This window comes from Oncorhynchus masou, chromosome 24 (genome assembly GCF_036934945.1).
Source record: "Oncorhynchus masou masou isolate Uvic2021 chromosome 24, UVic_Omas_1.1, whole genome shotgun sequence".
Lineage (NCBI taxonomy): Eukaryota > Metazoa > Chordata > Actinopteri > Salmoniformes > Salmonidae > Oncorhynchus > Oncorhynchus masou.
The window spans coordinates 480,688-507,311 of NC_088235.1; the positions used below are offsets into that span (position 1 = coordinate 480,688).

Here is a 26,624-nt window from a genome sequence, read left to right on the forward strand (position 1 = left end):
CTGAGACTCTGTATGACCTGATCCTAGATCACCACTCCTACTAAGACTCTGTATGACCTGATCCTAGATCACCACTCCTACTGAGACTCTGTATGACCTGATCCTAGATCACCACTCCTACTGAGACTCTGTATGACCTGATCCTAGATCACCACTCCTACTGAGACTATGACCTGATCCTAGATCACCACTCCTACTGAGACTATGACCTGATCCTAGATCACCACTCCTACTGAGACTCTGTATGACCTGATCCTAGATCACCACTCCTACTGAGACTATGACCTGATCCTAGATCACCACTCCTACTGAGACTATGACCTGATCCTAGATCACCACTCCTACTGAGACTATGACCTGATCCTAGATCACCACTCCTACTGAGACTATGATCTGATCCTAGATCAGCACTCCTACTGAGACTATGACCTGATCCTAGATCACCACTCCTACTGAGACTATGACCTGATCCTAGATCAGCACTCCTACTGAGACTATGACCTGATCCTAGATCACCACTCCTACTGAGACTCTGTATGACCTGATCATAGATCACCTCTCCTACTGAGACTATGACCTGATCCCAGATCACCACTCCTACTGAGACTATGACCTGATCCTAGATCACCACTCCTACTGAGAGTATGACCTGATCCTAGATCACCACTCCTACTGAGACTATGACCTGATCCTAGATCACCACTCCTACTGAGACTATGACCTGATCCTAGATCACCACTCCTACTGAGACTATGACCTGATCCTAGATCACCACTCCTACTGAGACTGTGACCTGATCCTAGATCACCACTCCTACTGAGACTATGACCTGATCCTAGATCAGCACTCCTACTGAGACTCTGTATGACCTGATCCTAGATCAGCACTCCTACTGAGACTATGACCTGATCCTAGATCACCACTCCTACTGAGACTATGACCTGATCCTAGATCACCACTCCTACTGAGACTCTGTATGACCTGTTCCTAGATCACCACTCCTACTGAGACTCTTTATGACCTGATCCTAGATCACCACTCCTACTGAGACTATGACCTGATCCTAGATCACCACTCCTACTGAGACTATGACCTGATCCTAGATCACCACTGCTACCGAGAGTCTTTATGAACTGATCCTAGATCACCACTCCTACTGAGACTCTTTATGACCTGATCCTAGATCACCACTCCTACTGAGACTATGACCTGATCCTAGATCACCACTCCTACTGAGACTCTTTATGACCTGATCCTAGATCACCACTCCTACTGAGACTATGACCTGATCCTAGATCACCACTCCTACTGAGACTATGTCCTGATCCTAGATCACCACTCCTACTGAGACTCTGTATGACCTGATCCTAGATCACCACTCCTACTGAGACTATGACCTGATCCTAGATCACCACTCCTACTGAGACTATGACCTGATCCTAGATCACCACTCCTACTGAGACTATGACCTGATCCTAGATCACCACTCCTACTGAGACTCTTTATGTCCTGATCCTAGATCACCACTCCTACTGAGACTCTTTATGACCTGATCCTAGATCACCACTCCTACTGAGACTATGACCTGATCCTAGATCACCACTCCTACTGAGACTATGTCCTGATCCTAGATCACCACTCCTACTGAGACTATGACCTGATCCTAGATCACCACTCCTACTGAGACTATGACCTGATCCTAGATCACCACTCCTACTGAGACTATGACCTGATCCTAGATCACCACTACGACTGAGACTCTGTATGACCTGATCCTAGATCACCACTCCTACTGAGACTATGACCTGATCCTAGATCACCACTCCTACTGAGACGGTCCATGAATACAGGCCCAGATGTGTATATATTATATTGTGTGTGCTGTATCCAGTTGTTTGTGCTGAAGGTATTATTGAATGCAATATCTCTCTCTGTTAGAGAAACAATGACATGTTTATCAAATCTCATCAAAGACACTAAATTATTTATATTTTCTCTCTCTCTGTTCTTTGTCTTGTGCTTCTTGTCACTGTCTGTACGTCCGTCTGTCTCCCATACATCTCCTCTCCTTTTCATATCCTCCCTCCCTCCCTCCCCATACCTCTCTTCCTCTCCTTGTCATATCCACACTCCTCCTATCCCTCCTCCTCCTCCACCACCTCTCTACTCCTCCCTCCTCCTCCTCCACCACCTCTCTACTCCTCCCTCCTCCACCACCCCTCTACTCCTCCCTCCTCCTCCACCACCTCTCTACTCCTCCCTCCTCCTCCTCCTTTCCTTCCTCCACCTCTCTACTTCTCTCCCCTCCTCCTCTCCCTCCTCTCCCTCCTCCACCACCCTACTCCTCTCCCCTCCTCCTTCTCATCCTCCTCTCCCCTCCTCCTCCACCTCTCTACTCCTCTCCCCTCCTCCTCTCCCTACTCCTCCTCTTCCTCCCTCCTCCTCCTCCTCTCCACCCTGCAGAAGAAGAAAGGAGGCATGGAGGCAGATGACTTCAGAGCCTGTCTGATCTCCATGGGCTATGATCTGGTAAATACATAGAATGAGCTGTCGTAGGACTGTCATAAGACTGTCATAAGACTGTCATGAGACTGTCATGAGACTGTCATAAGACTGTCATGAGACTGTCATGAGACTGTCATAAGACTGTCATGAGACTGTCATAGGACTGTCATTAGACTGTCATCAGACTGTCATAGGACTGTAATAAGACTGTCATTAGACTGTCATAGGACTGTCGTAAGACTGTCATAAGAATGTCATAGGACTGTCATAGGACTGTCGTAAGACTGTCATAAGAATGTCATAGGACTGTCATAGGACTGTCATGGGACTGTCATGGGACTGTCATAGGACTGTCACAAGACTGTCATAAGACTGTCATAAGACTGTCATAGGCCTGTCATAAGACTGTCATTGGACTGTCATAGGACTGTCGTAAGACTGTCATAAGAATGTCATAGGACTGTCATAGGACTGTCATAGGACTGTCATGGGACTGTCATGGGACTGTCATAGGACTGTCACAAGACTGTCATAAGACTGTCATAAGACTGTCATAGGCCTGTCATAAGACTGTCATTGGACTGTCATAGGACTCTCATAGGACTGTCACAAGACTGTCATAAGACTGTCATAGGACTGTCATAGGACTGTAATAGGACCGTCATAGGACTGTCATAAGACTGTCATAAGACTGTCATAGGACTCTCATAGGACTGTCACAAGACTGTCATAAGACTGTCATAGGCCTGTCATAAGACTGTCATAAGACTGTCATAGGACTGTCATAAGACTGTCATAGGACTGTCATAGGACTGTCATAGGACTGTAATAAGACTAATAAGACTGTCATAAGAATGCCATAAGACTGTCATAGGACTGTCATAAGAATGCCATAAGACTGTCATAAGACTGTCATAGGACTGTAATAAGACTGTAATAAGACTGTCATAGGACTGTCATAGGACTGTCATAAGACTATCACAAGACTGTCATAAGACTGTCACAAGACTGTCATAAGACTGTCATTAGACTGTCATAGGACTGTCATAGGACTGTCATAGGACTGTAATAAGGCTGTCATAAGACTGTCATAAGACTGTCATAGGACTGTCATAGGACTGTCATAAAAAGAAGTGACTACATTTTCATCAGAATGATCAATATTATCTGTCAATGTATTTAAACCTATTGATCCTGATCCAAAATGGCCTCCAGATACGCTGAGCATTGGTGTCAACGGTATTTCTATTCCAGGGTAGCAGCACACATAGCTGGTATGGCCAGCTGGTAGTGTCACTCAGTAGCTGGAGTGACTCAAATGGCTCTCTGCTCACTAAATAGTGCACTACTGTTGACCAGGGCTCACAGGGCTCTGTTCACTATATAGCGCACTACTGTTGACCAGGGCTCATAGGGTTCACAGGGCTCTGTTCACTATATAGTGCACTACTGTTGACCAGCGGTCACAGGGCTCTGTTCACTATATAGTTAACTACTGTTGACCAGCGGTCACAGGGCTCTGTTCACTATATAGTGCACTACTGTTGACCAGGGCCCACAGGGCTCTGTTCACTATATAGTGCACTACTGTTGACCAGGGATCTGTTCACAATATAGTGCACTACTGTTGACCAGGGCTCTGTTCACTATATAGTGCACTACTGTTGACCAGGGCTCATAGGGTTCACAGGGCTCTGTTCACTATATAGAACACTACTGTTGACCAGGGCTCTGTTCACTATATAGTGCACTACTGTTGACCAGGGCCCACAGGGCTCTGTTCACTATATAGTGCACTACTGTTGACCAGGGCTCTGTTCACTATATAGTGCACTACTGTTGACCAGGGCTCATAGGGTTCACAGGGTTCTGGTCACTATATAGTGCACTAATGTTGACCAGGGCTCACAGGGCTCTGTTCACTATATAGTGCACTACTGTTGACCAGGGCTCATAGGGTTCACAGGGCTCTGGTCACTATATAGTGCACTAATGTTGACCAGGGCTCACAGGGCTCTGTTCACTAAATAGTGCACTACTGTTGACCAGGGCTCATAGGGTTCTGGTCACTATATAGTGCACTACTGTTGACCAGGGCTCACAGGGCTCTGTTCACTATATAGTGCACTACTGTTGACCAGGGCTCATAGGGTTCTGGTCACTATATAGTGCATTACTGTTGACCAGGGCTCACAAGGCTCACAGGGCTCACATGGCTCTGTTCACTATATAGTGCACTACTGTTGACCAGGGCTCTGTTCACTATATAGTGCACTACTGTTGACCAGGGCTTATAGGGCTCACAGGGCTCTGTTCACTATATAGTGCACTACTGTTGACCAGGGCTCATAGGGTTCACAGGGCTCTGTTCACTATATAGTGCACTACTGTTGACCAGGGCTTATAGGGCTCACAGGGCTCTGTTCACTATATAGTGCACTACTGTTGACCAGTGCTCATAGGGTTCACAGGGATCTGTTCACTATATAGTGCACCACTGTTGACCAGGGCTCTGTTCACTATATAGTGCACTACTGTTGACCAGTGCTCATAGGGTTCACAGGGCTCTGTTCACTATATAGTGCACTACTGTTGACCAGGGCTCATAGGGCTCTGTTCATTATATAGTGCACTACTGTTGACCAGGGCTCATAGGGCTCACAGGGCTCTGTTCACTATATAGTGCACTACTGTTGACCAGGGCTCATAGGGCTCTGTTCATTATATAGTGCACTACTGTTGACCAGGGCTCATAGGGCTCACAGGGCTCTGTTCACTATATAGTGAACTACTGTTGACCAGGGCTCATAGGGCTCTGTTCATTATATAGTGCACTACTGTTGACCAGGGCTCATAGGGCTCACAGGGCTCTGTTCACTATATAGTGCACTACTGTTGACCAGGGCTTATAGTGCACTATATAGGGAATAGGTGGTGCACTATATAGGGAATAGGTAGTGCACTATGAAGGGAATATGTAGTGCACTATTTAGGGAATAGGTAGTGCACTATATAGGGAATAGGTAGTGCGCTATATAGGGAATAGGTAGTGCACTATATAGGGAATAGGTAGCTCTGTTCACTATATAGTGCACTACTGTTGACCAGGGCTTATAGTGCACTATATAGGGAATAGTTGGTGCACTATATAGGGAATAGGTAGTGCACTATGAAGGGAATATGTAGTGCACTATTTAGGGAATAGGTAGTGCACTATATAGGGAATAGGTAGTGCGCTATATAGGGAATAGGTAGTGCACTATATAGAGAATAGGTAGTGCACTATATAGGGAATAGGTAGTGCACTATATAGGGAATAGGTAGTGCACTATATAGGGAATATGTAGTGCACTATATAGGGAATAGGTAGTGCGCTATATAGGGAATAGGTAGTGCACTATATAGGGAATAGGTAGTGCGCTAAATAGGGAATAGGTAGTGCGCTATATAGGGAATAGGTAGTGCACTATATAAGGAATAGGTAGTGCACTATATAGGGAATAGGCTGCCATGTGGGATGAAGCGTTGTCAACGAGGACAGAGAGAGAGAACAGCTGGCTGGAGTTCAACATGTCTAGGTCTGCGAGACAGACAGACGGTCATTAATGGTAGAGTCACCCCCAGTCATTAATGGTAGAGTCACCCCCAGTCATTAATGGTAGAGTCAGCCCCAGTCATTAATGGTAGAGTCACCCCCAGTCATTAATGGTAGAGTCAGCCCCCAGTCATTAATGGTAGAGTCACCCCCAGTCATTAATGGTAGAGTCAGCCCCAGTCATTAATGGTAGAGTCAGCCCCAGTCATTAATGGTAGTCAGCCCCAGTCATTAATGGTAGAGTCAGCCCCAGTCATTAATGGTAGAGTCAGCCCCAGTCATTAATGGTAGAGTCACCCCCAGTCATTAATGGTAGAGTCAGCCCCAGTCATTAATGGTAGAGTCAGCCCCCAGTCATTAATGGTAGAGTCACCCCCAGTCATTAATGGTAGAGTCACCCCCAGTCATTAATGGTAGAGTCACCCCCAGTCATTAATGGTAGAGTCAGCCCCAGTCATTAATGGTAGTCAGCCCCAGTCATTAATGGTAGAGTCACCCCCAGTCATTAATGGTAGAGTCACCCCCAGTCATTAATGGTAGAGTCAGCCCCAGTCATTAATGGTAGAGTCAGCCCCAGTCATTAATGGTAGAGTCAGCCCCAGTCATTAATGGTAGAGTCAGCCCCAGTCATTAATGGTAGAGTCAGCCCCAGTCATTAATGGTAGAGTCAGCCCCAGTCATTAATGGTAGAGTCAGCCCCCAGTCATTAATGGTAGAGTCAGCCCCAGTCATTAATGGTAGAGTCAGCCCCAGTCATTAATGGTAGAGTCACCCCCAGTCATTAATGGTAGAGTCAGCCCCAGTCATTAATGGTAGAGTCAGCCCCCAGTCATTAATGGTAGTCAGCCCCAGTCATTAATGGTAGAGTCAGCCCCAGTCATTAATGGTAGAGTCAGCCCCAGTCATTAATGGTAGAGTCAGCCCCAGTCATTAATGGTAGAGTCAGCCCCAGTCATTAATGGTAGAGTCAGCCCCAGTCATTAATGGTAGAGTCACCCCCAGTCATTAATGGTAGAGTCACCCCCAGTCATTAATGGTAGAGTCAGCCCCAGTCATTAATGGTAGTCAGCCCCAGTCATTAATGGTAGAGTCACCCCCAGTCATTAATGGTAGAGTCAGCCCCAGTCATTAATGGTAGAGTCACCCCCAGTCATTAATGGTAGAGTCAGCCCCAGTCATTAATGGTAGAGTCAGCCCCAGTCATTAATGGTAGAGTCACCCTCAGTCATTAATGGTAGAGTCAGCCCCAGTCATTAATGGTAGAGTCAGCCCCAGTCAGCCCCAGCCATTAATGGTAGAGTCAGCCCCAGTCATTAATGGTAGAGTCACCCCCAGTCATTAATGGTAGAGTCAGCCCCAGTCATTAATGGTAGAGTCAGCCCCAGTCATTAATGGTAGAGTCAGCCCCAGTCATTAATGGTAGAGTCAGCCCCAGTCATTAATGGTAGAGTCAGCCCCAGTCATTAATGGTAGAGTCAGCCCCACTCATTAATGGTAGAGTCACCCCCAGTCATTAATGGTAGAGTCAGCCCCAGTCATTAATGGTAGAGTCACCCCCAGTCATTAATGGTAGAGTCAGCCCCAGTCATTAATGGTAGTCAGCCCCAGTCATTAATGGTAGAGTCACCCCCAGTCATTAATGGTAGAGTCAGCCCCAGTCATTAATGGTAGAGTCACCCCCAGTCATTAATGGTAGAGTCAGCCCCAGTCATTAATGGTAGAGTCAGCCCCAGTCATTAATGGTAGAGTCACCCTCAGTCATTAATGGTAGAGTCAGCCCCAGTCATTAATGGTAGAGTCAGCCCCAGTCGTTAATGGTAGAGTCAGCCCCAGTCATTAATGGTAGAGTCACCCCCAGTCATTAATGGTAGAGTCAGCCCCAGTCATTAATGGTAGAGTCAGCCCCAGTCATTAATGGTAGAGTCAGCCCCAGTCATTAATGGTAGAGTCAGCCCCACTCATTAATGGTAGAGTCACCCCAGTCATTAATGGTAGAGTCAGCCCCAGTCATTAATGGTAGAGTCAGCCCCAGTCATTAATGGTAGAGTCAGCCCCAGTCATTAATGGTAGAGTCAGCCCCAGTCATTAATGGTAGAGTCACCCCAGTCATTAATGGTAGAGTCAGCCCCAGTCATTAATGGTAGAGTCAGCCCCAGTCATTAATGGTAGAGTCAGCCCCAGTCATTAATGGTAGAGTCAGCCCCAGTCATTAATGGTAGAGTCAGCCCCAGTCATTAATGGTAGAGTCAGCCCCAGTCATTAATGGTAGTCAGCCCCAGTCATTAATGGTAGAGTCAGCCCCAGTCATTAATGGTAGAGTCACCCCCAGTCATTAATGGTAGAGTCAGCCCCAGTCATTAATGGTAGAGTCAGCCCCAGTCATTAATGGTAGAGTCAGCCCCAGTCATTAATGGTAGAGTCAGCCCCAGTCATTAATGGTAGAGTCAGCCCCAGTCATTAATGGTAGTCAGCCCCAGTCATTAATGGTAGAGTCAGCCCCAGTCATTAATGGTAGAGTCAGCCCCAGTCATTAATGGTAGAGTCAGCCCCCAGTCATTAATGGTAGAGTCACCCCCAGTCATTAATGGTAGAGTCACCCCCAGTCATTAATGGTAGAGTCAGCCCCAGTCATTAATGGTAGAGTCAGCCCCAGTCATTAATGGTAGAGTCACCCCCAGTCATTAATGGTAGAGTCAGCCCCAGTCATTAATGGTAGAGTCAGCCCCAGTCATTAATGGTAGAGTCACCCCCAGTCATTAATGGTAGAGTCACCCCCAGTCATTAATGGTAGAGTCACCCCCAGTCATTAATGGTAGAGTCAGCCCCAGTCATTAATGGTAGAGTCACCCCCAGTCATTAATGGTAGAGTCAGCCCCAGTCATTAATGGTAGTCAGCCCCAGTCATTAATGGTAGAGTCAGCCCCAGTCATTAATGGTAGAGTCAGCCCCCAGTCATTAATGGTAGAGTCACCCCCAGTCATTAATGGTAGAGTCAGCCCCAGTCATTAATGGTAGAGTCAGCCCCAGTCATTAATGGTAGAGTCAGCCCCAGTCGTTAATGGTAGAGTCAGCCCCAGTCATTAATGGTAGAGTCAGCCCCAGTCATTAATGGTAGTCAGCCCCAGTCATTAATGGTAGTCAGCCCCAGTCATTAATGGTAGAGTCAGCCCCAGTCATTAATGGTAGAGTCACCCCCAGTCATTAATGGTAGAGTCAGCCCCAGTCATTAATGGTAGAGTCACCCCCAGTCATTAATGGTAGAGTCACCCCCAGTCATTAATGGTAGAGTCAGCCCCAGTCATTAATGGTAGAGTCAGCCCCAGTCATTAATGGTAGAGTCAGCCCCAGTCATTAATGGTAGAGTCACCCCCAGTCATTAATGGTAGAGTCATCCCCAGTCATTAATGGTAGAGTCACACCTCAGATAACAGACTGGTCTCTCTCTGCAGTGTACAGATAACAGACTGGTCTCTCTCTGCAGTGTACAGATAACAGACTGGTCTCTCTCTGTAGTGTACAGATAACAGACTGGTCTCTCTCTGCAGTGTTCAGATAACAGACTGGTCTCTCTCTGCAGTGTACAGATAACAGACTGGTCTCTCTCTGTAGTGTACAGATAACAGACTGGTCTCTCTCTGCAGTGTACAGTTAACAGACTGGTTTCTCTCTGCAGTGTACAGATAACAGGCTGGTCTCTCTCTGCAGTGTGCAGATAACAGGCTGGTCTCTCTCTGTAGTGTACAGATAACAGACTGGTCTCTCTCTGTAGTGTACAGATAACAGACTGGTCTCTCTCTGTAGTGTACAGATAACAGACTGGTCTCTCTCTGTAGTGTTCAGATAACAGACTGGTCTCTCTCTGTAGTGTTCAGATAACAGGCTGGTCTCTCTCTGTAGTGTTCAGATAACAGGCTGGTCTCTCTCTGTAGTGTACAGATAACAGGCTGGTCTCTCTCTGTAGTGTACAGATAACAGGCTGGTCTCTCTCTGTAGTGTACAGATAACAGACTGGTCTCTCTCTGTAGTGTTCAGATAACAGGCTGGTCTCTCTCTGTAGTGTACAGATAACAGGCTGGTCTCTCTCTGTAGTGTACAGATAACAGACTGGTCTCTCTCTGTAGTGTTCAGATAACAGGCTGGTCTCTCTCTGTAGTGTACAGATAACAGGCTGGTCTCTCTCTGTCGTGTACAGATAACAGGCTGGTCTCTCTCTGTAGTGTACAGATAACAGGCTGGTCTCTCTCTGTCGTGTACAGATAACAGACTGGTCTCTCTCTGTAGTGTTCAGATAACAGGCTAGGACATGAGTAATGTATCAAACATAACCCTTTACCAGCTAGGACATGCGTAATGTATCAAACATAACCCTTTACCAGCTAGGACATGAGTAATGTATCAAACATAACCCTTTACCAGCTAGGACATGAGTAATGTATCAAACATAACCCTTTACCAGCTAGGACATGAGTAATGTATCAAACATAACCCTTTATCAGCTAGGACATGAGTAATGTATCAAACATAACCCTTTACCGGGTAGGACATGAGTAATGTATCAACATAACCCTTTACCAGGTAGGACATGAGTAATGTATCAAACATAACCCTTTATCAGCTAGGACATGAGTAATGTATCAAACATAACCCTTTACCAGCTAGGACATGAGTAATGTATCAAACATAACCCTTTACCAGCTAGGACATGAGTAATGTATCAAACATAACCCTTTACCAGGTAGGACATGAGTAATGTATCAAACATAACCATTTACCAGGTAGGACATGAGTAATGTATCAAACATAACCCATTATCAGCTAGGACATGAGTAATGTATCAAACATAACCCTTCACCAGCTAGGACATGAGTAGCACAGCCATCTTATCTGTCTGTTATTCTCAACCTGATTGGCTCAATGTTAGCCTGGTTCCAGATCAGTTTGTTATGTCACCTGACAATGACCATATGTATTGGCAAGACAGCACAAACAGATCTGGGACCTGTCTGAAATCAATGTGTCATGTTGGAGCCTGGTTCCACTCTGCTCTGTGATTTGTAGGGAGAGTCTGAGTTTGCCCGCATCATGTCTCTGGTGGATCCCAACGGGTCCAACAAGGTGACCTTCCAGTCCTTCGTTGACTTCATGACTAGAGAGACCTCCGACTCGGACACCTCAGAGCAGGTCCTCGCCTCCTTCAAGATCCTGGCTGCTGATAAGGTGGGAAGTGATGGTTCTCTGTGTCTCTCTGGCTTCATCTCTGTGTCTCTGTCACTGGCTTCCTCTCTGTCTCTCTCACTGGCTTCCTCTCTGTCTCTGTCACTGGCTTCCTCTCTGTCTCTGTCTCTGTCACTGGCTTCCTCTCTGTCTCTGTCTGTCTCTCTCACTGGCTTCATCTCTGTCTCTGTCTGTCTCTCTCACTGGCTTCCTCTGTGTGTCCCTCTCACTGGCTTCATCTCTGTCTCTGTCACTGGCTTCATCTGTCTCTCTCACTGGCTTCCTCTCTGTCTCTCTCACTGGCTTCATCTGTCTCTCTCACTGGCTTCATCTCTGTCTCTCTCACTGGCTTCATCTCTGTCTCTCTCACTGGCTTCATCTCTGTCTCTCTCACTGGCTTCATCTCTGTCTCTCTCACTGGCTTCATCTCTGTCTCTCTCACTGGCTTCATCTCTGTCTCTCTCACTGGCTTCATCTCTGTCTCTGTCTGTCTCTCTCACTGGCTTCATCTCTGTCTCTCTCACTGGCTTCCTCTCTGTCTCTGTCACTGGCTTCATCTCTGTCTCTGTCTGTCTCTCTCACTGGCTTCATCTCTGTCTCTGTCTGTCTCTCTCACTGGCTTCATCTCTGTCTCTGTCTGTCTCTCTCACTGGCTTCATCTCTGTCTCTCTCACTGGCTTCCTCTCTGTCTCTGTGTCTCTCTCACTGGCTTCCTCTCTGTCTCTGTCACTGGCTTCATCTCTGTCTCTCTCACTGGCTTCATCTCTGTCTCTCTCACTGGCTTCATCTCTGTCTCTCTCACTGGCTTCATCTCTGTCTCTGTCTGTCTCTCTCACTGGCTTCATCTCTGTCTCTCTCACTGGCTTCCTCTCTGTCTCTGTCACTGGCTTCATCTCTGTCTCTGTCTGTCTCTCTCACTGGCTTCATCTCTGTCTCTGTCTGTCTCTCTCACTGGCTTCATCTCTGTCTCTGTCTGTCTCTCTCACTGGCTTCATCTCTGTCTCTCTCACTGGCTTCCTCTCTGTCTCTGTCTGTCTCTCTCACTGGCTTCATCTCTGTCTCTGTCTGTCTCTCTCACTGGCTTCATCTCTGTCTCTGTCTGTCTCTCTCACTGGCTTCCTCTCTGTCTCTCTCACTGGCTTCATCTCTGTCTCTGTCTGTCTCTCTCACTGGCTTCCTCTGTCTCTGTCACTGGCTTCATCTCTGTCTCTCTCACTGGCTTCATCTCTGTCTCTGTCTGTCTCTCACTGGCTTCATCTCTGTCTCTCTCACTGGCTTCCTCTCTGTGTCTCTCACTGGCTTCCTCTCTGTCCCTCTCACTGGCTTCCTCTCTGTCTCTGTCTGTCTCTCTCACTGGCTTCCTCTGTCTCTGTCTGTCCCTCTCACTGGCTTCATCTCTGTCTCTGTCTGTCTCTCTCACTGGCTTCATCTGTCTCTCTCACTGGCTTCATCTGTCTCTCTCACTGGCTTCATCTGTCTCTCTCACTGGCTTCCTCTCTGTCTCTCTCACTGGCTTCATCTCTGTCTCTCTCACTGGCTTCCTCTCTGTGTCTCTCACTGGCTTCCTCTCTGTCCCTCTCACTGGCTTCCTCTCTGTGTCTGTCTGTCTCTCTCACTGGCTTCATCTCTGTCTCTGTCTGTCTCTCTCACTGGCTTCATCTCTGTCTCTGTCTGTCTCTGTCACTGGCTTCATCTCTGTCCCTCTCACTGGCTTCCTCTGTCTCTCTCACTGGCTTCATCTCTGTCTCTGGTCTGTCTCTCTCACTGGCTTCCTCTCTGTCTCTGTGTCTCTCTCACTGGCTTCATCTCTGTCTCTCTCACTGGCTTCATCTCTGTCTCTCTCACTGGCTTCATCTCTGTCTCTGTCTGTCTCTCTCACTGGCTTCCTCTCTGTCTCTCTCACTGGCTTCATCTCTGTCTCTGTCTGTCTCTCTCACTGGCTTCCTCTCTGTCTCTGTCTGTCTCTCTCACTGGCTTCCTCTCTGTCTCTCTCACTGGCTTCATCTCTGTCTCTCTCACTGGCTTCATCTCTGTCTCTGTCTGTCTCTCTCACTGGCTTCCTCTCTGTCTCTCTCACTGGCTTCATCTCTGTCTCTCTCACTGGCTTCATCTCTGTCTCTCTCACTGGCTTCATCTCTGTCTCTCTCACTGGCTTCATCTCTGTCTCTCTCACTGGCTTCCTCTCTGTCTCTCTCACTGGCTTCATCTCTGTCTCTGTCTGTCTCTCTCACTGGCTTCATCTCTGTCTCTGTCTGTCTCTCTCACTGGCTTCATCTCTGTCTCTGTCTGTCTCTCTCACTGGCTTCATCTCTGTCTCTCTCACTGGCTTCCTCTCTGTCTCTGTCTGTCTCTCTCACTGGCTTCATCTCTGTCTCTGTCTGTCTCTCTCACTGGCTTCATCTCTGTCTCTGTCTGTCTCTCTCACTGGCTTCCTCTCTGTCTCTCTCACTGGCTTCATCTCTGTCTCTGTCTGTCTCTCTCACTGGCTTCCTCTGTCTCTGTCACTGGCTTCATCTCTGTCTCTCTCACTGGCTTCATCTCTGTCTCTGTCTGTCTCTCTCACTGGCTTCCTCTGTCTCTGTCACTGGCTTCATCTCTGTCTCTGTCTGTCTCTCTCACTGGCTTCATCTCTGTCTCTGTCTGTCTCTCTCACTCGCTTCCTCTCTGTCTCTGTCTGTCTCTCTCACTGGCTTCATCTCTGTCTCTCTCACTGGCTTCATCTCTGTCTCTGTCTGTCTCTCTCACTGGCTTCATCTCTGTGTCTGTCTGTCTCTCTCACTGGCTTCATCTCTGTCTCTGTCTGTCTCTCTCACTGGCTTCATCTCTGTCTCTGTGTCTCTCTCACTGGCTTCATCTCTGTCTCTGTCTGTCTCTCTCACTGGCTTCCTCTCTGTCTCTCTCACTGGCTTCATCTCTGTCTCTGGTCTGTCTCTCTCACTGGCTTCCTCTCTGTCTCTGTGTCTCTCTCACTGGCTTCATCTCTGTCTCTGTCTGTCTCTCTCACTGGCTTCCTCTCTGTCTCTGTCTGTCTCTCTCACTGGCTTCCTCTCTGTCTCTGTCTGTCTCTCTCACTGGCTTCCTCTCTGTCTCTGTGTCTCTGTCACTGGCTTCCTCTCTGTCTCTCTCACTGGCTTCATCTCTGTCCCTCTCACTGGCTTCATCTCTGTCTCTGTGTCTCTGTCACTGGCTTCCTCTCTGTCTCTCTCACTGGCTTCATCTCTGTCCCTCTCACTGGCTTCATCTCTGTCTCTCTCACTGGCTTCCTCTCTGTCTCTGTCTGTCTCTCTCACTGGCTTCCTCTCTGTCTCTCTCACTGGCTTCCTCTGTGTCTCTCTCACTGGCTTCATCTCTGTCTCTGACTGTCTCTCTCACTGGCTTCATCTGTCTCTGTCTGTCTCTCTCACTGGCTTCCTCTCTGTCTCTCTCACTGGCTTCCTCTGTGTCTCTCTCACTGGCTTCATCTCTGTCTCTGACTGTCTCTCTCACTGGCTTCATCTCTGTCTCTCTCACTCGCTTCCTCTCTGTCTCTCTCACTGGCTTCATCTCTGTCTCTCTCACTCGCTTCCTCTCTGTCTCTCTCACTGGCTTCATCTCTGTGTCTGTCTGTCTCTCTCACTGGCTTCATCTCTGTCTCTGTCTGTCTCTCTCACTGGCTTCATCTCTGTCTCTCTCACTCGCTTCCTCTCTGTCTCTCTCACTGGCTTCATCTCTGTCTCTCTCACTCGCTTCCTCTCTGTCTCTCTCACTGGCTTCCTCTCTGTCTCTCTCACTGGCTTCATCTCTGTCTCTCTCACTGGCTTCCTCTCTGTCTCTGTCTGTCACTCTCACTGGCTTCATCTCTGTCTCTGTCTGTCTCTCTCACTGGCTTCATCTCTGTCTCTGTCTGTCTCTCTCACTGGCTTCATCTCTGTCTCTGTCTGTCTCTCTCACTGGCTTCATCTCTGTCTCTGGTCTGTCTCTCTCACTGGCTTCATCTCTGTGTCTGTCTGTCTCTCTCACTGGCTTCCTCTGTCTCTGTCTGTCTCTCTCACTGGCTTCCTCTCTGTCTCTGTGTCTCTCTCACTGGCTTCATCTCTGTCTCTGTCTGTCTCTCTCACTGGCTTCATCTCTGTCTCTCTCACTGGCTTCATCTCTGTCTCTGTCTGTCTCACTCGCTTCATCTCTGTCTCTGTCTGTCTCTCTCACTGGCTTCATCTCTGTGTCTGACTGTCTCTCTCACTGGCTTCATCTCTGTCTCTCTCACTGGCTTCATCTCTGTCTCTGTCTGTCTCTCTCACTGGCTTCATCTCTGTCTCTGTCTGTCTCTCTCACTGGCTTCATCTCTGTCTCTCTCACTGGCTTCATCTCTGTCTCTGGTCTGTCTCTCTCACTGGCTTCATCTCTGTCTCTGTCTGTCTCTCTCACTGGCTTCATCTCTGTCTCTGGTCTGTCTCTCTCACTGGCTTCATCTCTGTCTCTGTCACTGGCTTCATCTCTGTCTCTGTCTGTCTCTCTCACTGGCTTCATCTCTGTCTCTGTCTGTCTCTCTCACTGGCTTCATCTCTGTCTCTGGTCTGTCTCTCTCACTGGCTTCCTCTCTGTCTCTGGTCTGTCTCTCTCACTGGCTTCCTCTCTGTCTCTGGTCTGTCTCTCTCACTGGCTTCCTCTCTGTCTCTGGTCTGTCTCTCTCACTGGCTTCCTCTCTGTCTCTGGTCTGTCTCTCTCACTGGCTTCCTCTCTGTCTCTGTCTGTCTCTCTCACTGGCTTCATCTCTGTCTCTGTCTGTCTCTCTCACTGGCTTCCTCTCTGTCTCTCTCACTCACTTCCTCTCTGTCTCTGTCTGTCTCTCTCACTGGCTTCCTCTCTGTCTCTGGTCTGTCTCTCTCACTGGCTTCCTCTCTGACTCTGTCTGTCTCTCTCACTGGCTTCCTCTCTGTCTCTGTCTGTCTCTCTCACTCGCTTTCTCTGTGTCTCTCTCACTGGCTTCCTCTCTGTCTCTGTCTGTCTCTCTCACTGGCTTCATCTCTGTGTCTGTCTGTCTCTCTCACTGGCTTCATCTCTGTCTCTGTCTGTCTCTCTCACTGGCTTCATCTCTGTCTCTGTGTCTCTCTCACTGGCTTCCTCTCTGTCTCTGTCTGTCTCTCTCACTGGCTTCATCTCTGTCTCTGTCTGTCTCTCTCACTGGCTTCATCTCTGTCTCTGTCTGTCTCTCTCACTGGCTTCATCTCTGTCTCTCTCACTGGCTTCATCTCTGTCCCTCTCACTGGCTTCATCTCTGTCTCTGTCTGTCTCTCTCACTGGCTTCATCTCTGTGTCTCTCTCACTCGCTTCCTCTCTGTGTCTGTCTGTCTCTCTCACTGGCTTCATCTCTGTCTCTGGTCTGTCTCTCTCACTGGCTTCCTCTCTGTCTCTGGTCTGTCTCTCTCACTGGCTTCCTCTCTGTCTCTGGTCTGTCTCTCTCACTGGCTTCCTCTCTGTCTCTGGTCTGTCTCTCTCACTGGCTTCATCTCTGTCTCTGGTCTGTCTCTCTCACTGGCTTCCTCTCTGTCTCTGGTCTGTCTCTCTCACTGGCTTCCTCTCTGTCTCTGGTCTGTCTCTCTCACTGGCTTCCTCTCTGTCTCTGGTCTGTCTCTCTCACTGGCTTCCTCTCTGTCTCTGTCTGTCTCTCTCACTGGCTTCCTCTCTGTCTCTGGTCTGTCTCTGTCACTGGCTTCCTCTCTGTCTCTGTGTCTCTGTCACTGGCTTCCTCTCTGTCTCTCTCTGTCTCTCTCACTGGCTTCATCTCTGTCTCTGTCTGTCTCTCTCACTGGCTTCATCTCTGTCTCTCTCACTGGCTTCATCTCTGTGTCTGTCTGTCTCTCTCACTGGCTTCATCTCTGTGTCTGTCTGTCTCTCTCACTGGCTTCATCTCTGTGTCTCTCTCACTCGCTTCCTCTCTGTGTCTGTCTGTCTCTCTCACTGGCTTCATCTCTGTCTCTGTCTGTCTCTCTCACTGGCTTCATCTCTGTCTCTGGTCTGTCTCTCTCACTGGCTTCATCTCTGTCTCTGTCTGTCTCTCTCACTGGCTTCATCTCTGTCTCTGGTCTGTCTCTCTCACTGGCTTCATCTCTGTCTCTGTCACTGGCTTCATCTCTGTCTCTGTCTGTCTCTCTCACTGGCTTCATCTCTGTCTCTGTCTGTCTCTCTCACTGGCTTCATCTCTGTCTCTGGTCTGTCTCTCTCACTGGCTTCCTCTCTGTCTCTGGTCTGTCTCTCTCACTGGCTTCCTCTCTGTCTCTGGTCTGTCTCTCTCACTGGCTTCCTCTCTGTCTCTGGTCTGTCTCTCTCACTGGCTTCCTCTCTGTCTCTGGTCTGTCTCTCTCACTGGCTTCCTCTCTGTCTCTGTCTGTCTCTCTCACTGGCTTCATCTCTGTCTCTGTCTGTCTCTCTCACTGGCTTCCTCTCTGTCTCTCTCACTCACTTCCTCTCTGTCTCTGTCTGTCTCTCTCACTGGCTTCCTCTCTGTCTCTGGTCTGTCTCTCTCACTGGCTTCCTCTCTGTCTCTGTCTGTCTCTCTCACTGGCTTCCTCTCTGTCTCTGTCTGTCTCTCTCACTCGCTTTCTCTGTGTCTCTCTCACTGGCTTCCTCTCTGTCTCTGTCTGTCTCTCTCACTGGCTTCATCTCTGTGTCTGTCTGTCTCTCTCACTGGCTTCATCTCTGTCTCTGTCTGTCTCTCTCACTGGCTTCATCTCTGTCTCTGTGTCTCTCTCACTGGCTTCCTCTCTGTCTCTGTCTGTCTCTCTCACTGGCTTCATCTCTGTCTCTGTCTGTCTCTCTCACTGGCTTCATCTCTGTCTCTGTCTGTCTCTCTCACTGGCTTCATCTCTGTCTCTGTCTGTCTCTCTCACTGGCTTCCTCTCTGTCTCTGTCTGTCTCTCTCACTCGCTTCCTCTCTGTGTCTGTCTGTCTCTCTCACTCGCTTTCTCTGTGTCTCTCTCACTGGCTTCCTCTCTGTCTCTGTCTGTCTCTCTCACTCGCTTCCTCTCTGTCTCTGTCTGTCTCTCTCACTGGCTTCATCTCTGTCTCTCTCACTGGCTTCATCTCTGTCTCTGGTCTGTCTCTCTCACTCGCTTCCTCTCTGTCTCTGTCTGTCTCTCTCACTCGCTTCCTCTCTGTGTCTGTCTGTCTCTCTCACTCGCTTTCTCTATGTCTCTCTCACTCACTTCCTCTCTGTCTCTGTCTGTCTCTCTCACTGGCTTAATCTCTGTCTCTGTCTGTCTCTCTCACTGGCTTCCTCTCTGTCTCTGTCTGTCTCTCTCACTGGCTTCCTCTCTGTCTCTGTCTGTCTCTCTCACTCGCTTCCTCTCTGTCTCTCTCACTGGCTTCATCTCTGTGTCTGTCTGTCTCTCTCACTCACTTCCTCTCTGTCTCTGTCTGTCTCTCTCACTGGCTTCCTCTCTGTCTCTGTCTGTCTCTCTCACTGGCTTCATCTCTGTCTCTGTCTGTCTCTCTCACTGGCTTCCTCTCTGTCCCTGGTCTGTCTCTCTCACTGGCTTCCTCTCTGTCTCTCTCACTGGCTTCCTCTCTGTCTCTCTCTGTCTCTCTCACTCGCTTCCTCTCTGTCTCTGGTCTGTCTCTCTCACTGGCTTCCTCTCTGTCTCTGTCTGTCTCTCTCACTGGCTTCCTCTCTGTCTCTGTCTGTCTCTCTCACTGGCTTCATCTCTGTCTCTGTCTGTCTCTCTCACTGGCTTCCTCTCTGTCTCTGTCTGTCTCTCTCACTGGCTTCCTCTCTGTCTCTGTCTGTCTCTCTCACTGGCTTCATCTCTGTCTCTGTCTGTCTCTCTCACTCGCTTCCTCTCTGTGTCTGTCTGTCTCTCTCACTCGCTTCCTCTCTGTCTCTGTCTGTCTCTCTCACTGGCTTCCTCTCTGTCTCTGTCTGTCTCTCTCACTCGCTTCCTCTCTGTGTCTGTCTGTCTCTCTCACTCGCTTCCTCTCTGTCTCTGTCTGTCTCTCTCACTCGCTTCCTCTCTGTCTCTCTCACTGGCTTCATCTCTGTCTCTGTCTGTCTCTCTCACTCGCTTCCTCTCTGTCTCTCTCACTGGCTTCATCTCTGTCTCTGTCTGTCTCTCTCACTGGCTTCATCTCTGTCTCTGTCTGTCTCTCTCACTGGCTTCATCTCTGTCTCTGTCTGTCTCTCTCACTGGCTTCATCTCTGTCTCTGTCTGTCTCTCTCACTCGCTTCCTCTCTGTCTCTCTCACTCACTTCCTCTCTGTCTCTGTCTGTCTCTCTCACTCGCTTCCTCTCTGTGTCTGTCTGTCTCTCTCACTCGCTTCCTCTCTGTCTCTGTCTGTCTCTCTCACTCGCTTCCTCTCTGTCTCTCTCACTCACTTCCTCTCTGTCTCTGTCTGTCTCTCTCACTCGCTTCCTCTCTGTCTCTGTCTGTCTCTCTCACTCGCTTCCTCTCTGTCTCTGGTCTGTCTCTCTCACTCGCTTCCTCTCTGTCTCTGTCTGTCTCTCTCACTCGCTTCCTCTCTGTCTCTGTCTGTCTCTCTCACTCGCTTCCTCTCTGTCTCTGTCTGTCTCTCTCACTCGCTTTCTCTATGTCTCTCTCACTCGCTTCCTCTCTGTCTCTGTCTGTCTCTCTCACTGGCTTCCTCTCTGTGTCTGTCTGTCTCTCTCACTCGCTTCCTCTCTGTCTCTGTCTGTCTCTCTCACTCGCTTCCTCTCTGTCTCTGTCTGTCTCTCTCACTGGCTTCCTCTCTGTGTCTGTCTGTCTCTCTCACTCGCTTCCTCTCTGTGTCTGTCTGTCTCTCTCACTGGCTTCCTCTCTGTCTCTGTCTGTCTCTCTCACTCGCTTCCTCTCTGTCTCTGTCTGTCTCTCTCACTGGCTTCCTCTCTGTCTCTGTCTGTCTCTCTCACTCGCTTCCTCTCTGTCTCTGTCTGTCTCTCTCACTGGCTTCCTCTCTGTGTCTGTCTGTCTCTCTCACTCGCTTCCTCTCTGTGTCTGTCTGTCTCTCTCACTGGCTTCCTCTCTGTCTCTGTCTGTCTCTCTCACTCGCTTCCTCTCTGTCTCTGTCTGTCTCTCTCACTGGCTTCCTCTCTGTGTCTGTCTGTCTCTCTCACTGGCTTCCTCTCTGTCTCTGTCTGTCTCTCTCACTCGCTTCCTCTCTGTCTCTGTCTGTCTCTCTCACTGGCTTCCTCTCTGTGTCTCTCTCACTGGCTTCCTCTCTGTGTCTGTCTGTCTCTCTCACTGGCTTCATCTCTGTGTCTGTCTGTCTCTCTCACTGGCTTCCTCTCTGTCTCTCTCTGTCTCTCTCACTCGCTTCCTCTCTGTCTCTGTCTGTCTCTCTCACTCGCTTTCTCTATGTCTCTCTCACTGGCTTCCTCTCTGTCTCTGTCTGTCTCTCTCACTGGCTTCCTCTCTGTCTCTGTCTGTCTCTCTCACTCGCTTCCTCTCTGTCTCTGTCTGTCTCTCTCACTGGCTTCATCTCTGTGTCTCTCTCACTCGCTTCATCTCTGTCTCTGTCTGTCTCTCTCACTGGCTTCCTCTCTGTCTCTGTCTGTCTCTCTCACTGGCTTCATCTCTGTCTCTGTCTGTCTCTCTCACTGGCTTCATCTCTGTCTCTGTCTGTCTCTCTCACTGGCTTCATCTCTGTCTCTGTCTGTCTCTCTCACTGGCTTCATCTCTGTCTCTGTCTGTCTCTCTCACTGGCTTCATCTCTGTCTCTGTCTGTCTCTCTCACTCGCTTCCTCTCTGTCTCTGTCTGTCTCTCTCACTCGCTTCCTCTCTGTCTCTGTCTGTCTCTCTCACTGGCTTCATCTCTGTCTCTGTCTGTCTCTCTCACTGGCTTCCTCTCTGTGTCTGTCTGTCTCTCTCACTCGCTTCCTCTCTGTCTCTGTCTGTCTCTCTCACTGGCTTCATCTCTGTCTCTGTCTGTCTCTCTCACTCGCTTCCTCTCTGTCTCTCTCACTGGCTTCATCTCTGTCTCTCTCACTCGCTTCCTCTCTGTGTCTCTCTCACTGGCTTCATCTCTGTCTCTCTCACTCGCTTCCTCTCTGTGTCTCTCTCACTGGCTTCATCTCTGTCTCTGTCTGTCTCTCTCACTCGCTTCCTCTCTGTCTCTGTCTGTCTCTCTCACTCGCTTCCTCTCTGTCTCTGTCTGTCTCTCTCACTGGCTTCATCTCTGTCTCTCTCACTGGCTTCCTCTCTGTCTCTGTCTGTCTCTCTCACTCGCTTCCTCTCTGTCTCTGTCTGTCTCTCTCACTCGCTTCCTCTCTGTCTCTGTCTGTCTCTCTCACTCGCTTCCTCTCTGTCTCTGTCTGTCTCTCTCACTGGCTTCATCTCTGTCTCTGTCTGTCTCTCTCACTCGCTTCCTCTCTGTGTCTGTCTGTCTCTCTCACTCGCTTCCTCTCTGTCTCTGTCTGTCTCTCTCACTCGCTTTCTCTATGTCTCTCTCACTGGCTTCCTCTCTGTCTCTCTCTGTCTCTCTCACTCGCTTCCTCTCTGTCTCTGTCTGTCTCTCTCACTCGCTTCCTCTCTGTCTCTGTCTGTCTCTCTCACTCGCTTCCTCTCTGTCTCTGTCTGTCTCTCTCACTCGCTTCCTCTCTGTCTCTGTCTGTCTCTCTCACTCGCTTCCTCTCTGTCTCTGTCTGTCTCTCTCACTCGCTTCCTCTCTGTGTCTGTCTGTCTCTCTCACTCGCTTCCTCTCTGTCTCTGTCTGTCTCTCTCACTCACTTCCTCTCTGTCTCTGTCTGTCTCTCTCACTCGCTTCCTCTCTGTCTCTGTCTGTCTCTCTCACTCGCTTTCTCTATGTCTCTCTCACTGGCTTCCTCTCTGTCTCTCTCATTCGCTTCATCTCTGTCTCTGTCTGTCTCTCTCACTCGCTTCCTCTCTGTCTCTCTCTGTCTCTCTCACTCGCTTCCTCTCTGTCTCTCTCACTCACTTCCTCTCTGTCTCTGTCTGTCTCTCTCACTCGCTTCCTCTCTGTCTCTGTCTGTCTCTCTCACTCGCTTTCTCTATGTCTCTCTCACTCGCTTTCTCTCTGTCTCTGTCTGTCTCTCTCACTCGCTTCATCTCTGTCTCTGTCTGTCTCTCTCACTCGCTTCCTCTCTGTCTCTGTCTGTCTCTCTCACTGGCTTCCTCTCTGTCTCTGTGTCTCTCTCACTGGCTTCATCTCTGTCTCTGTCTGTCTCTCTCACTGGCTTCATCTCTGTCTCTCTCACTGGCTTCATCTCTGTCTCTGTCTGTCTCACTCGCTTCATCTCTGTCTCTGTCTGTCTCTCTCACTGGCTTCATCTCTGTGTCTGACTGTCTCTCTCACTGGCTTCATCTCTGTCTCTCTCACTGGCTTCATCTCTGTCTCTGTCTGTCTCTCTCACTGGCTTCATCTCTGTCTCTGTCTGTCTCTCTCACTGGCTTCATCTCTGTCTCTCTCACTGGCTTCATCTCTGTCTCTGGTCTGTCTCTCTCACTGGCTTCATCTCTGTCTCTGTCTGTCTCTCTCACTGGCTTCATCTCTGTCTCTGGTCTGTCTCTCTCACTGGCTTCATCTCTGTCTCTGTCACTGGCTTCATCTCTGTCTCTGTCTGTCTCTCTCACTGGCTTCATCTCTGTCTCTGTCTGTCTCTCTCACTGGCTTCATCTCTGTCTCTGGTCTGTCTCTCTCACTGGCTTCCTCTCTGTCTCTGGTCTGTCTCTCTCACTGGCTTCCTCTCTGTCTCTGGTCTGTCTCTCTCACTGGCTTCCTCTCTGTCTCTGGTCTGTCTCTCTCACTGGCTTCCTCTCTGTCTCTGGTCTGTCTCTCTCACTGGCTTCCTCTCTGTCTCTGTCTGTCTCTCTCACTGGCTTCATCTCTGTCTCTGTCTGTCTCTCTCACTGGCTTCCTCTCTGTCTCTCTCACTCACTTCCTCTCTGTCTCTGTCTGTCTCTCTCACTGGCTTCCTCTCTGTCTCTGGTCTGTCTCTCTCACTGGCTTCCTCTCTGACTCTGTCTGTCTCTCTCACTGGCTTCCTCTCTGTCTCTGTCTGTCTCTCTCACTCGCTTTCTCTGTGTCTCTCTCACTGGCTTCCTCTCTGTCTCTGTCTGTCTCTCTCACTGGCTTCATCTCTGTGTCTGTCTGTCTCTCTCACTGGCTTCATCTCTGTCTCTGTCTGTCTCTCTCACTGGCTTCATCTCTGTCTCTGTGTCTCTCTCACTGGCTTCCTCTCTGTCTCTGTCTGTCTCTCTCACTGGCTTCATCTCTGTCTCTGTCTGTCTCTCTCACTGGCTTCATCTCTGTCTCTGTCTGTCTCTCTCACTGGCTTCATCTCTGTCTCTCTCACTGGCTTCATCTCTGTCCCTCTCACTGGCTTCATCTCTGTCTCTGTCTGTCTCTCTCACTGGCTTCATCTCTGTGTCTCTCTCACTCGCTTCCTCTCTGTGTCTGTCTGTCTCTCTCACTGGCTTCATCTCTGTCTCTGGTCTGTCTCTCTCACTGGCTTCCTCTCTGTCTCTGGTCTGTCTCTCTCACTGGCTTCCTCTCTGTCTCTGGTCTGTCTCTCTCACTGGCTTCCTCTCTGTCTCTGGTCTGTCTCTCTCACTGGCTTCATCTCTGTCTCTGGTCTGTCTCTCTCACTGGCTTCCTCTCTGTCTCTGGTCTGTCTCTCTCACTGGCTTCCTCTCTGTCTCTGGTCTGTCTCTCTCACTGGCTTCCTCTCTGTCTCTGGTCTGTCTCTCTCACTGGCTTCCTCTCTGTCTCTGTCTGTCTCTCTCACTGGCTTCCTCTCTGTCTCTGGTCTGTCTCTGTCACTGGCTTCCTCTCTGTCTCTGTGTCTCTGTCACTGGCTTCCTCTCTGTCTCTCTCTGTCTCTCTCACTGGCTTCATCTCTGTCTCTGTCTGTCTCTCTCACTGGCTTCATCTCTGTCTCTCTCACTGGCTTCATCTCTGTGTCTGTCTGTCTCTCTCACTGGCTTCATCTCTGTGTCTGTCTGTCTCTCTCACTGGCTTCATCTCTGTGTCTCTCTCACTCGCTTCCTCTCTGTGTCTGTCTGTCTCTCTCACTGGCTTCATCTCTGTCTCTGTCTGTCTCTCTCACTGGCTTCATCTCTGTCTCTGGTCTGTCTCTCTCACTGGCTTCATCTCTGTCTCTGTCTGTCTCTCTCACTGGCTTCATCTCTGTCTCTGGTCTGTCTCTCTCACTGGCTTCATCTCTGTCTCTGTCACTGGCTTCATCTCTGTCTCTGTCTGTCTCTCTCACTGGCTTCATCTCTGTCTCTGTCTGTCTCTCTCACTGGCTTCATCTCTGTCTCTGGTCTGTCTCTCTCACTGGCTTCCTCTCTGTCTCTGGTCTGTCTCTCTCACTGGCTTCCTCTCTGTCTCTGGTCTGTCTCTCTCACTGGCTTCCTCTCTGTCTCTGGTCTGTCTCTCTCACTGGCTTCCTCTCTGTCTCTGGTCTGTCTCTCTCACTGGCTTCCTCTCTGTCTCTGTCTGTCTCTCTCACTGGCTTCATCTCTGTCTCTGTCTGTCTCTCTCACTGGCTTCCTCTCTGTCTCTCTCACTCACTTCCTCTCTGTCTCTGTCTGTCTCTCTCACTGGCTTCCTCTCTGTCTCTGGTCTGTCTCTCTCACTGGCTTCCTCTCTGTCTCTGTCTGTCTCTCTCACTGGCTTCCTCTCTGTCTCTGTCTGTCTCTCTCACTCGCTTTCTCTGTGTCTCTCTCACTGGCTTCCTCTCTGTCTCTGTCTGTCTCTCTCACTGGCTTCATCTCTGTGTCTGTCTGTCTCTCTCACTGGCTTCATCTCTGTCTCTGTCTGTCTCTCTCACTGGCTTCATCTCTGTCTCTGTGTCTCTCTCACTGGCTTCCTCTCTGTCTCTGTCTGTCTCTCTCACTGGCTTCATCTCTGTCTCTGTCTGTCTCTCTCACTGGCTTCATCTCTGTCTCTGTCTGTCTCTCTCACTGGCTTCATCTCTGTCTCTGTCTGTCTCTCTCACTGGCTTCCTCTCTGTCTCTGTCTGTCTCTCTCACTCGCTTCCTCTCTGTGTCTGTCTGTCTCTCTCACTCGCTTTCTCTGTGTCTCTCTCACTGGCTTCCTCTCTGTCTCTGTCTGTCTCTCTCACTCGCTTCCTCTCTGTCTCTGTCTGTCTCTCTCACTGGCTTCATCTCTGTCTCTCTCACTGGCTTCATCTCTGTCTCTGGTCTGTCTCTCTCACTCGCTTCCTCTCTGTCTCTGTCTGTCTCTCTCACTCGCTTCTCTCTGTCTCTGTCTGTCTGTCTCTCGCTTCTCTCTGTCTCTGTCTGTCTCTCTATGTCTCTCTCTCACTCACTTCCTCTCTGTCTCTGTCTGTCTCTCTCACTGGCTTAATCTCTGTCTCTGTCTGTCTCTCTCACTGGCTTCCTCTCTGTCTCTGTCTGTCTCTCTCACTGGCTTCCTCTCTGTCTCTGTCTGTCTCTCTCACTCGCTTCCTCTCTGTCTCTCTCACTGGCTTCATCTCTGTGTCTGTCTGTCTCTCTCACTCACTTCCTCTCTGTCTCTGTCTGTCTCTCTCACTGGCTTCCTCTCTGTCTCTGTCTGTCTCTCTCACTGGCTTCATCTCTGTCTCTGTCTGTCTCTCTCACTGGCTTCCTCTGTGTCCCTGGTCTGTCTCTCTCACTGGCTTCCTCTCTGTCTCTCTCACTGGCTTCCTCTCTGTCTCTCTCTGTCTCTCACTCACTCGCTTCCTCTCTGTCTCTGGTCTGTCTCTCTCACTGGCTTCCTCTCTGTCTCTGTCTGTCTCTCTCACTGGCTTCCTCTCTGTCTCTGTCTGTCTCTCTCACTGGCTTCATCTCTGTCTCTGTCTGTCTCTCTCACTGGCTTCCTCTCTGTCTCTGTCTGTCTCTCTCACTGGCTTCCTCTCTGTCTCTGTCTGTCTCTCTCACTGGCTTCATCTCTGTCTCTGTCTGTCTCTCTCACTCGCTTCCTCTCTGTGTCTGTCTGTCTCTCTCACTCGCTTCCTCTCTGTCTCTGTCTGTCTCTCTCACTGGCTTCCTCTCTGTCTCTGTCTGTCTCTCTCACTCGCTTCCTCTCTGTGTCTGTCTGTCTCTCTCACTCGCTTCCTCTCTGTCTCTGTCTGTCTCTCTCACTCGCTTCCTCTCTGTCTCTCTCACTGGCTTCATCTCTGTCTCTGTCTGTCTCTCTCACTCGCTTCCTCTCTGTCTCTCTCACTGGCTTCATCTCTGTCTCTGTCTGTCTCTCTCACTGGCTTCATCTCTGTCTCTGTCTGTCTCTCTCACTGGCTTCATCTCTGTCTCTGTCTGTCTCTCTCACTGGCTTCATCTCTGTCTCTGTCTGTCTCTCTCACTCGCTTCCTCTCTGTCTCTCTCACTCACTTCCTCTC

General features: G+C 49.5%; 1 pseudogene; it reads left to right on the plus strand.

Annotated features, from left to right (window-relative positions):
* Nucleotides 1–26,624, plus strand: part of LOC135513348 (alpha-actinin-2-like) — a 96,470-nt pseudogene that overhangs the window by 67,660 nt on the left and 2,186 nt on the right.